General features: G+C 44.3%; 1 protein-coding gene across 3 annotated transcripts in view; it reads left to right on the top strand.

The window, feature by feature from the left end:
* enah (ENAH actin regulator) overlaps positions 1-12,266 on the top strand; it is a 314,323-nt gene that overhangs the window by 83,067 nt on the left and 218,990 nt on the right. The gene's annotated exons all lie outside the window — the stretch shown is intronic.

Genomic DNA, 12,266 nt, shown 5'->3' on the forward strand with positions numbered 1-12,266 from the left:
GGAAGAATGGTAAGGGAGGACTAGACAAAAGCTGTTAATTGGTTATGAAAAGAGGAAAGGTGAGAATTGATTTTGGCTCTGAGACCAGAATGCCAGAGCAGATAGATTGGGGGGTTGGGGGGAAGAAATTATATTAAAATTGTATGCACAGGTTCAATATGGTGGAAATTTTCTCGGGTGCATCTATTTCAATGCAAGGAGTATTGTAGGAAAGGCAGACAAGCTCAGAGCGTGGATTGGCACATGGAATTACAACACTGTGGCCACCATTGATAAATGGTTGCAGGTGAGGCAAGACTAGCAGCTCAATATCCCAGGGTTCTGTTGTTTTAGATGTGATAGAATGTGGTGGGGAGGGGGAATGAAAAGGGGAGGAATGCCATTACTCATCAGGGAAAATATCACAGCTGTGCTCAGACAGGACAGTCCAGAGGGCTCGTCTACTGAGGCTATATGGGTGGAGCTGAAGAATGGGAAAGGTATGACCGCCCAATAGTCAGCAAGAATTGGAGGAGCAAATCTGTAGAGAGATAGCAGACAGCAGCAGGAAACATAAGGTTGTGATAAGAGATTTTAACTTTCCACATATTGACTGGGACTCCCATCCTGTAAAAGGGCTGGTTGGCTTGGAGTTTGTCAAATGTGTTCAGGAAAGTTTTCTAAATCAATATATAAGCCCTTTTTACACAGAGATCCGCAATACTGCCATAAAGAAGACCCAACATTAAGTTGGCTTTGATTTTTTTTTACACTGAACCAAACAGCGCCGGCATAATGTGATTTGGCACTGTGACTACCTCTGCTGCCAGTTTAAAGGTTGGACTACAACGACCCCCGCCTCCCATTCCGTTTTGTACTTTTTAAACAGTACGGTGTGGTGCAATATTCCCTCCTTGAAGCGGGTGTGTAAAAGGAGCTAATATATAAAGGTACCAACTAGAGAGAGTGCAATACTATATCACCTATTAAGGAATGAGATAGGACAGGTGACAGGATATGTGCAGGGGAACATTTTACATCCAGTGACCATAATACCATTAGTTTCAAGTTAATGATGGAGAAGGATAAGTCTGGGCCTTGGGCTGAGATTCTAAATTGGAGAAAGGCCAATTGTGAGGGAATGAGAAAGAATCTAGAATGCGTGGATTAGGATAGGTTGTTTTCAGTCAAGAACGTGCGAGGTAAGTGGGGGACATTCAAAGGGGAAATTTTGAGAGTTCCTGTCTGGATTAAAGGCAAGAATAGAATGCATAGGAAACCTTGGTTTTGGAGGGATATTGGGGATCTGATTTGAAAGAAGAGAGAGGTGTGTAACAGGTAAAGGCAACATGGAGCAAATGAGGGACTTGAGGAGCATAGAAAAGGAAAGAAAAACCTCAAGAAAGAAATCAGGAGGCTAAAAGAAGACATGAGGTTGCTGTGGCCGACAATGTGAAGGAAAATCCTAAGGGCTTCTACTGGTATATTAAGAGCAAAAGGATAGTAAGGGACAAAATTGGTCCCCTCAAAGATCAGGTTGGTTGATTTTGTATGGAGCCAAAAGAGATGGGGGAGATCTTTAATGATTTTTTTCATCAATATTCACTCAGGAAACAGGCACAGAGTTGTGGGAAATAAGGAAAATGAGCAATGAGGTCATAGAAACTATACAGATTTAAGAGGAGGAAGTGCTTGCTGTCTTAAAGCAAATAAGGGTAGATAAATTCCCAGAGCCTGACAACATATTCCCTTGATCCTTGAGGGAGGCTAGTGCAGAAATTACAGGCTCTGGCAGAAATATTTAAAATGTCCTTGGCCATGGGTGTGGTGCCAGTGGATTGGAGGGTAGTTCATGTTTCTCCATTTTTTAAAAAAAAAATACTCTAAATAAAATAACCCTGGAATTATAGATCAGTGAGCCTGACGTCAGTAGTACAGGTTGAACCTTTTTAATTCAGTGACGTCGATACCTGGCCATTGTTGTACCACAGAAAATGCTGGAAAATAGAAATTGACCCCTAAGGGAACCCCTGATGTAACCATATGAAAGATTGGATAAAGCTGAAAACAGGAAATAATACTGCGGGGTGGCATGGTTAACGGAGAGAGTGGCGCAATGCCAGCATTCGTAACATTAGTACAAACTCCTTATAGACAGTGCCGCACATGAACCCCAATCTCGATTTGGTTGTGCTGTAAAGGTTGAATCTGCCGCTGTTAGTTCAAACTCCTTACATGAGGCTGGAACATTGGTCCCGATCGGGGCAAATTCAACTTTTACAGCACCAGTGATCGGGACTGGGGTTCGAGTCCTGTGCTGCCTGTAAGGAGTTTGTACTAACATTCCTATTGCTGGCACTGTAAAGATTGAATCTGCTGTTGTTAGTAGAAACTCCTTACAGACAGCATGGGACTCGAACCCCAGTCTCAATCGCGGCAGATTCAACCTTTGCAGAACCAGTAATTGGGACTGGGGTTCGAGTCCTGCACTGTCTGTAAGGAGTTTGGACTAATGGAGGCAGATTAAAAACGTGCCGGACCAGAGAGTGCCGGATAATAGAGATTCAATCTGTACAATTATTTGCATAGCCATTTACTGATTATGGATAGTCAACCTGGCTTTGTGTGTGGTAAGTCATGTTTAACCAATCTTAGAGTTTTTCTAGGAGGTTACCAGGAAAATTGACAAAGGAAAGGCTGTGGATGTTGTCTACATGGAATTTAGTATGGCCCTTCGGGAGGGTCTTGCATGGGAGGTTAGTCAGGAAGGTTCAGACACAAGGTTTTCATGGTGAAGTGGTGAACTGGATTCAACATGGGTGGATAGGAGAAGCCAGACAGTAGTGGTGGATGAATACTTCTTACACTGGAGGCTGTGCCCCAGGGATCAGTGCTGGGATCATTGTTGTTTGCCATCTATGTCGATGATCTGGATAATAATGTGGTCAATTGGATCAGCAAGTTTGCAGATGACACTAAGATTGGAAGTGTTGTGGACAGCAAAGATTTTCAAAGCTTGGAGAGGGATCTGGACCAGCTGGAAAGATGGCAGACAAGTGTGAAGTGTTGCATTTTTGAAGGAGAAACCAAGAAAGGACATATATGATGAATGTTTGGGCACTGAGGAATGCAGTAGGACAGAGAGATCTGATCTGGGAATACAGATACATAATTCCGTGAAAGTGGCGTCACAGGTGAATAGAGTTGTAAAGAGAGTTTATGGCATCTTGGCCTTCAGAAATCTAAGTATTGAGTACAGGAGTTGGGATGTTATGGTAAAGTGGTATAATATATTGGTGCAGCCAGATTTGGAGTGTTGTATGCAGTTTTGGTCAGCTAACTACAGGAAAGATCTCAATAAGATAAAGAGAGTGCAGAGAAGATTTTCTTGGATGTTGCCTGGACTTAAGAACTGAGTTAGAGAGAACGATTAAACAGGTCAGGACTGGGGAATTATTGAACCCCATCGTGACCAAAGGAAAGGTCACTTTGATTGACTTGTACCTATGTTTTAGAAGCATCATGGAAGTCGTATGTTTCGTGTTTCCCCTATGCAAGGAAAAGGGGAGTTTTGACAACCTTTCGTACTAAAGGATGTTTCTGTGGAAGAAAAGCGATGAGGATTTGTTAGTTTTGAGCAGTTCAGAACCTCAGTTCCCCCCCATCCCCTTTCTGAGAACTTTGGTGCATCAGTTGAAAAGGCTGAGTTTCGACAGTGGATTTGTGAGACTGAACTGTGGAAAGACTTTCCAGAATTACACACACCCACCCACCCACACACACACTCACACACACACAAACCCCCCCCACACACACACACCCCACACTCACACACGCCCACGCGCACACCCACACACACTCACACACACACAAACCCCCCCCACACACCCACCCACCCACACACACACTCACACACACCTACCCACACCCACACACACACTCACTCACACACACCTACCCACACCCACCCACCCACACACACCTACCCACACCCACACACCCACCCACCCACACACACACTCACACAAACCCCCCCCACACACCCACCCACCCACACACACACTCACACACACACAAACCCCCCCCACACACCCACCCCCCCACACACCCACCCACCCACACACACACTCACACACACCTACCCCTACACACACACTCACACACACACAAACCCCCCCCACACACACACCCCACACTCACACACGCCCACGCGCACACCCACACACACACTCACACATACACAAACCCCCCCACACACCCACCCACCCACACACACACTCACACACACCTACCCCTACACACACACTCACACACACACAAACCCCCCCCACACACACACCCCACACTCACACACGCCCACGCGCACACCCACACACACACTCACACATACACAAACCCCCCCACACACCCACCCACCCACACACACACTCACACACACCTACCCACACCCACACACACACACACTCACACACACCTACCCACACCCACCCACCCACACACACTCACACACACCTACCCACACACACACTCACTCACACACACCTACCCACACCCACCCACCCACACACACACTCACACACACCTACCCACACCCACACACACACTCACACACACACAAACCTCCCCCACACACCCACCCACCCACACACACACTCACACACACCTACCCACACCCACACACACACTCACACACACACAAACCCCCCACACACACACACACACCCCCCACACTCACACACGCCCACGCGCACGCCCACGCGCACGCCCACGCGCACGCCCACGCGCACACACACACTTGATTTTGACTAGTGTCATATTAGTAGTTATTAATAAATATACAGTCGTGTTTTAAAGGGAAAAACAATAACACTGCCTTGGTGAATTTCCATTCCTGCTGGTCTGCAACCTAACAATGGATTAGATTAAGAGTGAAAGGGGTAAAGTTTAGTGGGGAACATTAGGGGGAACTTCCTCATACAGAGAATGTGGTGGGGGTGTGGAACGAGCTTCCAGCTAAAGTGATGAACGCTGGCTCAATTTTAACATTTAAGAGGAATTTGGACAGAAACATGGAAAGTGATGGACTGGGTGCAGATCAGTGGAACTAGGCAAAAAAAAAGTTTTGGATGGACTAGAAGGGCTGAAGAAGCCTGTTTCAATGCTGTTATGTTCTATTGTTCTATGGAAGGGAGACACCTAGAGGAAAGGAGACAGGGAAGATGAATGGTGGGGGGGGGGGGTGGTGGGGGTATAACATAAACTGATGTTAATGCCATCTGGTTGGAGGGTGCCCAGACAGAAGATGAGATGTTCCTCCAATTACGGATGGTCTCAGTCTGGCAATGCATGAGACCATGGACAGAATTGTCAACAAGGGAATGGGGAATTGAAATGGGTGGCCACTGGGAGATCCACATGGAGAGAGAGTGAAAGTGCTCAACAAAGTGATTTCCTAGTCTGCGTCCAGTCTTTCCGATGTAGAGGAGAACACAACGGGAGAACCGGATGCAGCGGGTGACCCCTGCAGATTTACAAGTGAAGTGATGCTTCACTTCACTAAATGCTCAATTGAAATGTTCATGCTGATGTTATCCAGTTGCATCTTATTGCCGCACTGATTATTTTTACACAGATTGGGTTATACTTGGGTTGCAGTGGCTTTGAATGGCTTACTTACCATGACTGATGAAACCACTGGGACATAAGTGCAGGGTTTGAATCCTCAGCTTCTATCGCATGTGCTTTGTTCATTGTTAATCCTGGTTGTGGAGGTGAACAAGTGAGTTATAAATACATTCCATAATGAGTCATTGTAAGAATTAAAGCTCGTTACAGATCCAGTTTTCCTTGTATCCCATGGAAATTTGGCTTCTATAATTAAGCCCTCCCTGCAATCAAAATTGTGACCTTCAGGATAAACTATTTTGCTCCAATGCAGAGTATTGTTTTGCCTTTACATTTCTATTATAACTGACAGTGCATGCCAAACTAGTGTCTTGTGGCTGTAGCTGACATTTTTAAATCCAGTTTTAGAAAGAACATTGGCTCTTCTACAGATCCTTAACAATTGTGACATAGATTCAAAACATGTTGATCCTTTGCACACACATTTTTGAAGTTTTTTTGAATATGAGAGGTTTTTCCTTCTCTACATAGATTAATCATCTTAAAAAATGCAGAGCAAGTGGGCAGAAGTGTCTGTTTCTGTACTGTATGCCTGTAGCTGAACTAGTTGTACTGTGTTATCTGATTGCTCTGTGAAAAGAGATTCTTTCCAAATTCTTGAGTGAAATGTTGAGTTTGTACGGCCCTGCTCTGGACTTGTTTTGTTTTTATAGCATTGGGGAAATGGGAACTCCAAGTGAGGTGGTTATTCAGCCACGGAGCCTTTGGCAGTTTTTTGTAGCAATAAGCTCTGCATATATTAATTGCATTAACTTCTGCTAATCATGTTACTTGCTTTTGTTTTGTACTGTGACATGGAGGAGGGCATTTTGGACCATGGAGACCCCCCAGCATACCAAATCCATCTGACCCATTATCTGCTTTTGTCTAACCTTGCAATTTACACACCCATCAACCCCACTTAGAATCTTTTTGTCACTCACATTCACTGAGGTAATTTACAGTGACCATTTAACTTGCCAGCATGTCTTTGGAATGCAGGAAAAAAAATTGGAGCCACCAAGGGAATGATTACTGAAGCAGAAGTTCCAAAAGTCATTGCCCAGAGTCAGGATTGAATTTGGGTGACTGGAAATATGAAGCAGTTAGTGTTTTGCATCACAGTTGATGCTTCCTCTTTTGGGCAATGCATTCCAAATCACTGCAACAACTTGCAAGTTTTCTGTTTTGTTTTATTGTTTATGTTGAATTTGTATGCACTCACCATTCCTCACTGGAAACATTCTGCTCCTTCTTAATTGTAGAAATGTGATAGAATAATATATAGACCTCCTGATGACTGGTCCTGGTCCACAAATGTCAATGCAATGAGCACAAAAGCTCAAGACTGCTTCATAAGATGAAAGGAATTTGGCCTGCTGCCTGCTTCCCTTAGCTGCTACAGGTGCATCACTTCCTGTGCATCCGATCACAGTGCATCATTGCATGGATGGGAACTGCTCTGCTCAAGACTGCAAGAAACTGCAGAGGGTTGTGAGTATGGCAGAGACATAACCCCTCCCATCCCCCCCATTCCCAATCAACTCCATCACTAACTCATAATATGACATAAGAAGCAGAAATAGGCTCTTTAGCTCATTGAGTCTGCCCAGCCATTCCATTATGAGCTGATCCATTTTCCCACTCAGGACCAGGCCCTCTCCCCGGAACTTTTGCCCTGGCTAATCAAGAACCTGCCAATCTCTGTCTTAAATAAACCTGCTGCCTCAGTAAAGCAGCCACCCAATAAGGCTCAACTCACCCCAACAGCAACTTAACTGCCTTTTCGTCAGGAAGAAGATTCATGAATATGAGGGCAGGCACCACCAGACTTTTTCTTGCCATCTTCAGACTCCTGAATGAACCCAAAATTAGTAAAATGTTGCTGCTTTTCCTCTATCCCAACTGATGTCTCTCTCTAACTGCACATTGGTTGGCCTGTACTATGTGCGAGATGTCTAACTGGTCTGCTCGCAAAATCCCATCTATCACTGCATTTTGGCACATGTGACAATGAACTTGATCTGACTGACTGGATATTGTAGAGGTCTAAGCTAGTGATACAAAGATATGAAATCCAACCACAATATTTGAGCAATTAAAATTCAGTCACTTAAGTCTGGAATTTAAAAAAACTGCTGTGAGCAACAGTATCCATGGAATTACTGTGATTGTTGGAAAAAAAAACCCATCTGCTTCACTAATTTGTTCTCTGGGAGGTATATGGACCATGTGAATTAAGGAGCAAGAGAATTCCAGTTGCCCCTTTACTGCTGTATGATGTAACCTCAATTCTGCATTCTCATCTACCAGTGACAGTCTTTCACCCTCTAGCTTAAGGGGAATCTGCTTGGATTCAAAACCCTTCACTTCATCTGACTGAAAGAAGTTGACCCTGTTAGTTCTGAATAGTGACTAGATACCCTTAGTTTAAGATGCAACCTCTCCAAACATGTTCATTTATAGTCCTCGCCCAGTTAGCCCAGCATTTGACTTCAGATCCACTGATGTTGGCCTGGCCAATCTGGCTTTCCCCTTTGTCCCATCAATCCCTTCCTCTGCAACTAAAAACTAGCATGTTATTTCCCCAGTTTTGATGAAGGGGAACTTTTTTGGGCTGCTACCCCCTTGGCTCCCAGGCCCCCCCCTCCCCACCCCACACACAAACTACATGTACAACAAACACACACACACCTTTATTTTGGATTAGGCCTACTGCAAATTTAAAACAACTATTGTGTCTTGCCCTTGTTGATGGATACACCACCTTGTTCATTGGTGTTCCTTCTTCTCGCTGGTAGGTACTGATTATATGAATCTGCGAATTAAAATTTATATTGTTTCACAAACTTGTATCAGAACATTACTGCTTTGCATGTGGGTGTATGTGTGTCTCCTGTTGTGTCTTGGTGTCGTGTGTAAATAAAGTTCACTGTTTTGGAGCGAGGATTTTCACTATTTGAACCCTTTGAACTTGTTTTTCTACCACAGATTTGCACTGTGAGAATGGTTCAAGGAAAAACAACCGGGCAATTGGGTGGGAGTGATGTCTGGCAAAAGGCTAAAGTGAGGGACCTCACATGTACAGGGAACAGAGTATCGTAGACCACGATACTCTATCCCCTATACACATGGGGCCCTTCATTTTACCCATGGTTGATCAGAGATTCTGCTGGGTTCGGCAGTCTAGCCAGCATGCTGGAGGAGCATCGCAAGCCGGTGGAATGGTCAGATAGAGTGGACTTGTATGGGGAGGAGATTGGCCACCATCTTGTGTCCCTCCTTAAATAATTGGAATTCACGGGATGTAGGAGGGATTGTTTGCTGACAGTCTTCCTGCGGCACTGACACGAAGCCTTGTGACGAGATCACCCAGTTAAAATTTGAGGTGTAAACGCTGCTGCAGTGTTGCTCCCTGATGGGGAAACTTGGGCCAGAGAGAATAAAGGCACGCAGCTAGTGTGCAGGCTGGTCAATGTATGGTAGTTTGAGCTGTGGCCATGTGGCTGCTCCAGATTTGGGACATGGTTGGTACCGGTGTGAACATACTCCATCAAAAGCAGGTATCTGGGTAGCTTATTCCAGTCAGGAAACCATGAACAATGGCTGCGGATGCTGTCAGAGGCCATGGAGGGTAATACATCCCTGTGGGTCTTGGAAGAAGCTGCCATCCGGGTGACATTAGTGACCGGGCTCTAATTACTGCATGATATGAGGGTGCTCACAGCCATGAGTCCCCTGAAGGATCTGGATTACCGCCGCAGTGGTAATCACTGTCCTTCACTATCTGAAGGGGATTGTGCAGTCTTTAATCTGTTCAGTGGTTGGTAAAATAGTGAAGGGGACTGCCGGAGAGGCTGGAGTACTTGGAGAGGTCTGTGTGTGTTCAGATCCAGAAGGTAGAAAAGAATGTAGAGCGAAATAAGGACCGGATCACACAATATTCACCTTCACCTTGCATTCATCTGGAAGGAGCATTGTGCAGGGAAGCTGAGTGATGGATGGGATTTGTCCACAAAGGGCACTGATTGGACCATCTGCTGTCAGCGCCTCCTCCAGGCCTCACTAAGGTCCTGCACGCATCTAATGATGCGCTGTGGGAATTCATTGATACCCTGTGGGAAGCAATAGTGGAGCTGCCGTAAGGGATGGACCAGTGTATGGCGACGATCCTTGCCACTGTAGTAGTATTGTGGCCAGATCTCCTTGCGAATTCATTCCACTGTTATTTCCTGGCCTGGAATTTTGAGGCCCAATATCCCAGACCACATAACCAAGATACCAACGTTCAGACCGCCCCTTTTTTCCTCATCACTGTCTTGGATCTTTCCAACGCCTACTTTGGGAATCACTGTAAATTATCAGAATCGGGATTTTTTGTCATGAACAAGTCACAAAGTTCATTGTTTTGTGGCAGTATCACAGTGCAAATGTTCATATAAACCACCTTACAAAATAAATAAAAATAGAGCATGGAATGTCAAAGTGAGGTGGTGTCTTTGGATCATTAATCATTCAGGAATCTGATGGCAGCAGGGAAGAAACTGTCCTTGTGTTGCTGGGTGCTTGTCTCAGGCTTCCGTTCCTTTTTCCCATTGTAGCAGGGTGAAGAGGGCATGGCCTGTGTGGTGGGGCTCTTTGAGGACAGAGGTTGCTTTCTTAAGATGCTGCTTCTTGTAGATATCCTTGATGGAGTGAAGACTGGTGTCCGTGATGTCATAGGCCAAGTTAGCCACCCAATGGAATTTTTTTCTTGTCTGTACCAGAGAATAATGCTCTCCATGGTACACCTGTCGAAGTTTTTGAGTCTTCGGTGTCATACCAAGTTTCCTCAAACACCTCACTAAGTAAAGCCATTGACGAGCCTTCTTGGTGATTGCATCCACATGGAGGCTCCAGGACAGATCTTCGGAGATGTTGATACCTAGGGGTTTGAAATCCTTTTGAAATGGCCAATTAAGCCATAAAGATCAAGGCTGCTTAAGATGAACAGTTTATGCTAGCCTGGCTGGTGACATCCTGTGAATGGCTGGAAAATGTGTTCTTTGCAGAATGAGATTAATCTATCATTGTTGATCACGTTGGCATTTGTGCTTTCTCTTGCCCTCAAAATAAGATTGTTGTGGAGTAGGTTTCCATCGTGGGTCGAGAAGCCTGTACTGTGCTGTTCTAAACATGATCCTCGGTTCACTCAGCCATTTATCTTTCCTCGTTTGTGTTGCATACATTGATGGAAACAAGTATCAGAAAAACACAAAAATGCTGGAGAAACTCAGCAGGTCGCGCAGTGTCCATAGGAGCCAAAGATGTTTCACTAACATTTCTGGCTCATGTTTGACACTAGGCTCAGGCTTGAAATGTTGGTTATATGTGCCTCATATGGACAGCAATTTTTTGTATTTACAACAATCACAGCATCTGTAGGCTTTCTTGTTTCTCCCCAAATTATATCTCTAGATTATGAAGTTTCTTACAAGTTCACTGTTGGATTTCTTGGTGACTACCTTGGTATGATAAGTTGTAGCTTTGGTTTCCAAGTGGAAACACTTGTTGTGCTTTCTGTCCATTTTCTTCCCCAGAGGAAAGGGGGTCCTCTATATTTATCTTCTCCCAATGTGTATATCCTTATTCAATGGGGAAAAAAGACTTCAACTTGGTTTGGCAATAAGCAATTAGGAATCCAATTTAGTAACGGAGGTTAGATAGCACTCTTAATTAAGGATGGGATCAGGGCAATAGTGAGAAATGACATGGGCTCTCAGGAGCAAAATGTTGAATCAATCTGGGTCGAGATTGGGAATAGTAAGGAATAGTAAGGAGGAAAAAGTGGTCTACAGGTCACCAAGTAATAACATTACTGTGGCACAGGCAATAAATAAACAACGTGTTTTGTAGGAATGGAAGTACAGTTGTCATGGGGGATTTTAACCTTTCTTGAACAGCTTGTTACGAAACCTACAAGAAAACATGCTCTCTTAGATTTGATCCCAGTGTAATCTGGCGGGTAAAAAAAAGATTTCATAGTTAGAGATCTGCTCAGAAAGAGTGATCATGGTGTGGTTGAAAATCTCATACAGATGAGGATGAGAAAGTAGGATCCAAAACAAAGATTATGGAAGTAAATTAGTATAATATAAAAGCAGTCAGTAAACATTTTTATAAATATGTCAATTTGGGGGAAAAATGGCCAAAGTAAACATGGGTCATGTCGAAGATGAGAAGGTAGAATTATTAATGGGTAATCTGGAAATGACTAAGGCCCTGAACAATTATTTTTTTGTCAGTCTTCATAGTGGAAGTCATGGGTTACACGTAAAAATCTGAGTAAAGAGGCTTGGGAGGAGAGGACATCTTAAACAATCACAATCACTGAATTGGTGGGCTTAAAGGTAGATGAGTCCCTTGATCCAGATAGAATGCATCCCAGCGTACTGAATGTAATGGCAGAAGTTAAAGTTGATGCATTTGTGGTAATTTACCAACATTCTCTGGATTCTGGGCAGCTCCCAGTGAATTGTAAAACACTTGTGTCATACCACTGCTTTTTAAAAAAGAGGTAGACTAAACTGTAGGCCAGTTAGCTTAATGTCTGTAGAGAAAGAAAAAAAGTGACATCTGTAAAG

The sequence above is a fragment of the Narcine bancroftii genome, chromosome 6 (assembly GCF_036971445.1).
Source record: "Narcine bancroftii isolate sNarBan1 chromosome 6, sNarBan1.hap1, whole genome shotgun sequence".
NCBI classification, from domain to species: Eukaryota; Metazoa; Chordata; class Chondrichthyes; order Torpediniformes; family Narcinidae; genus Narcine; species Narcine bancroftii.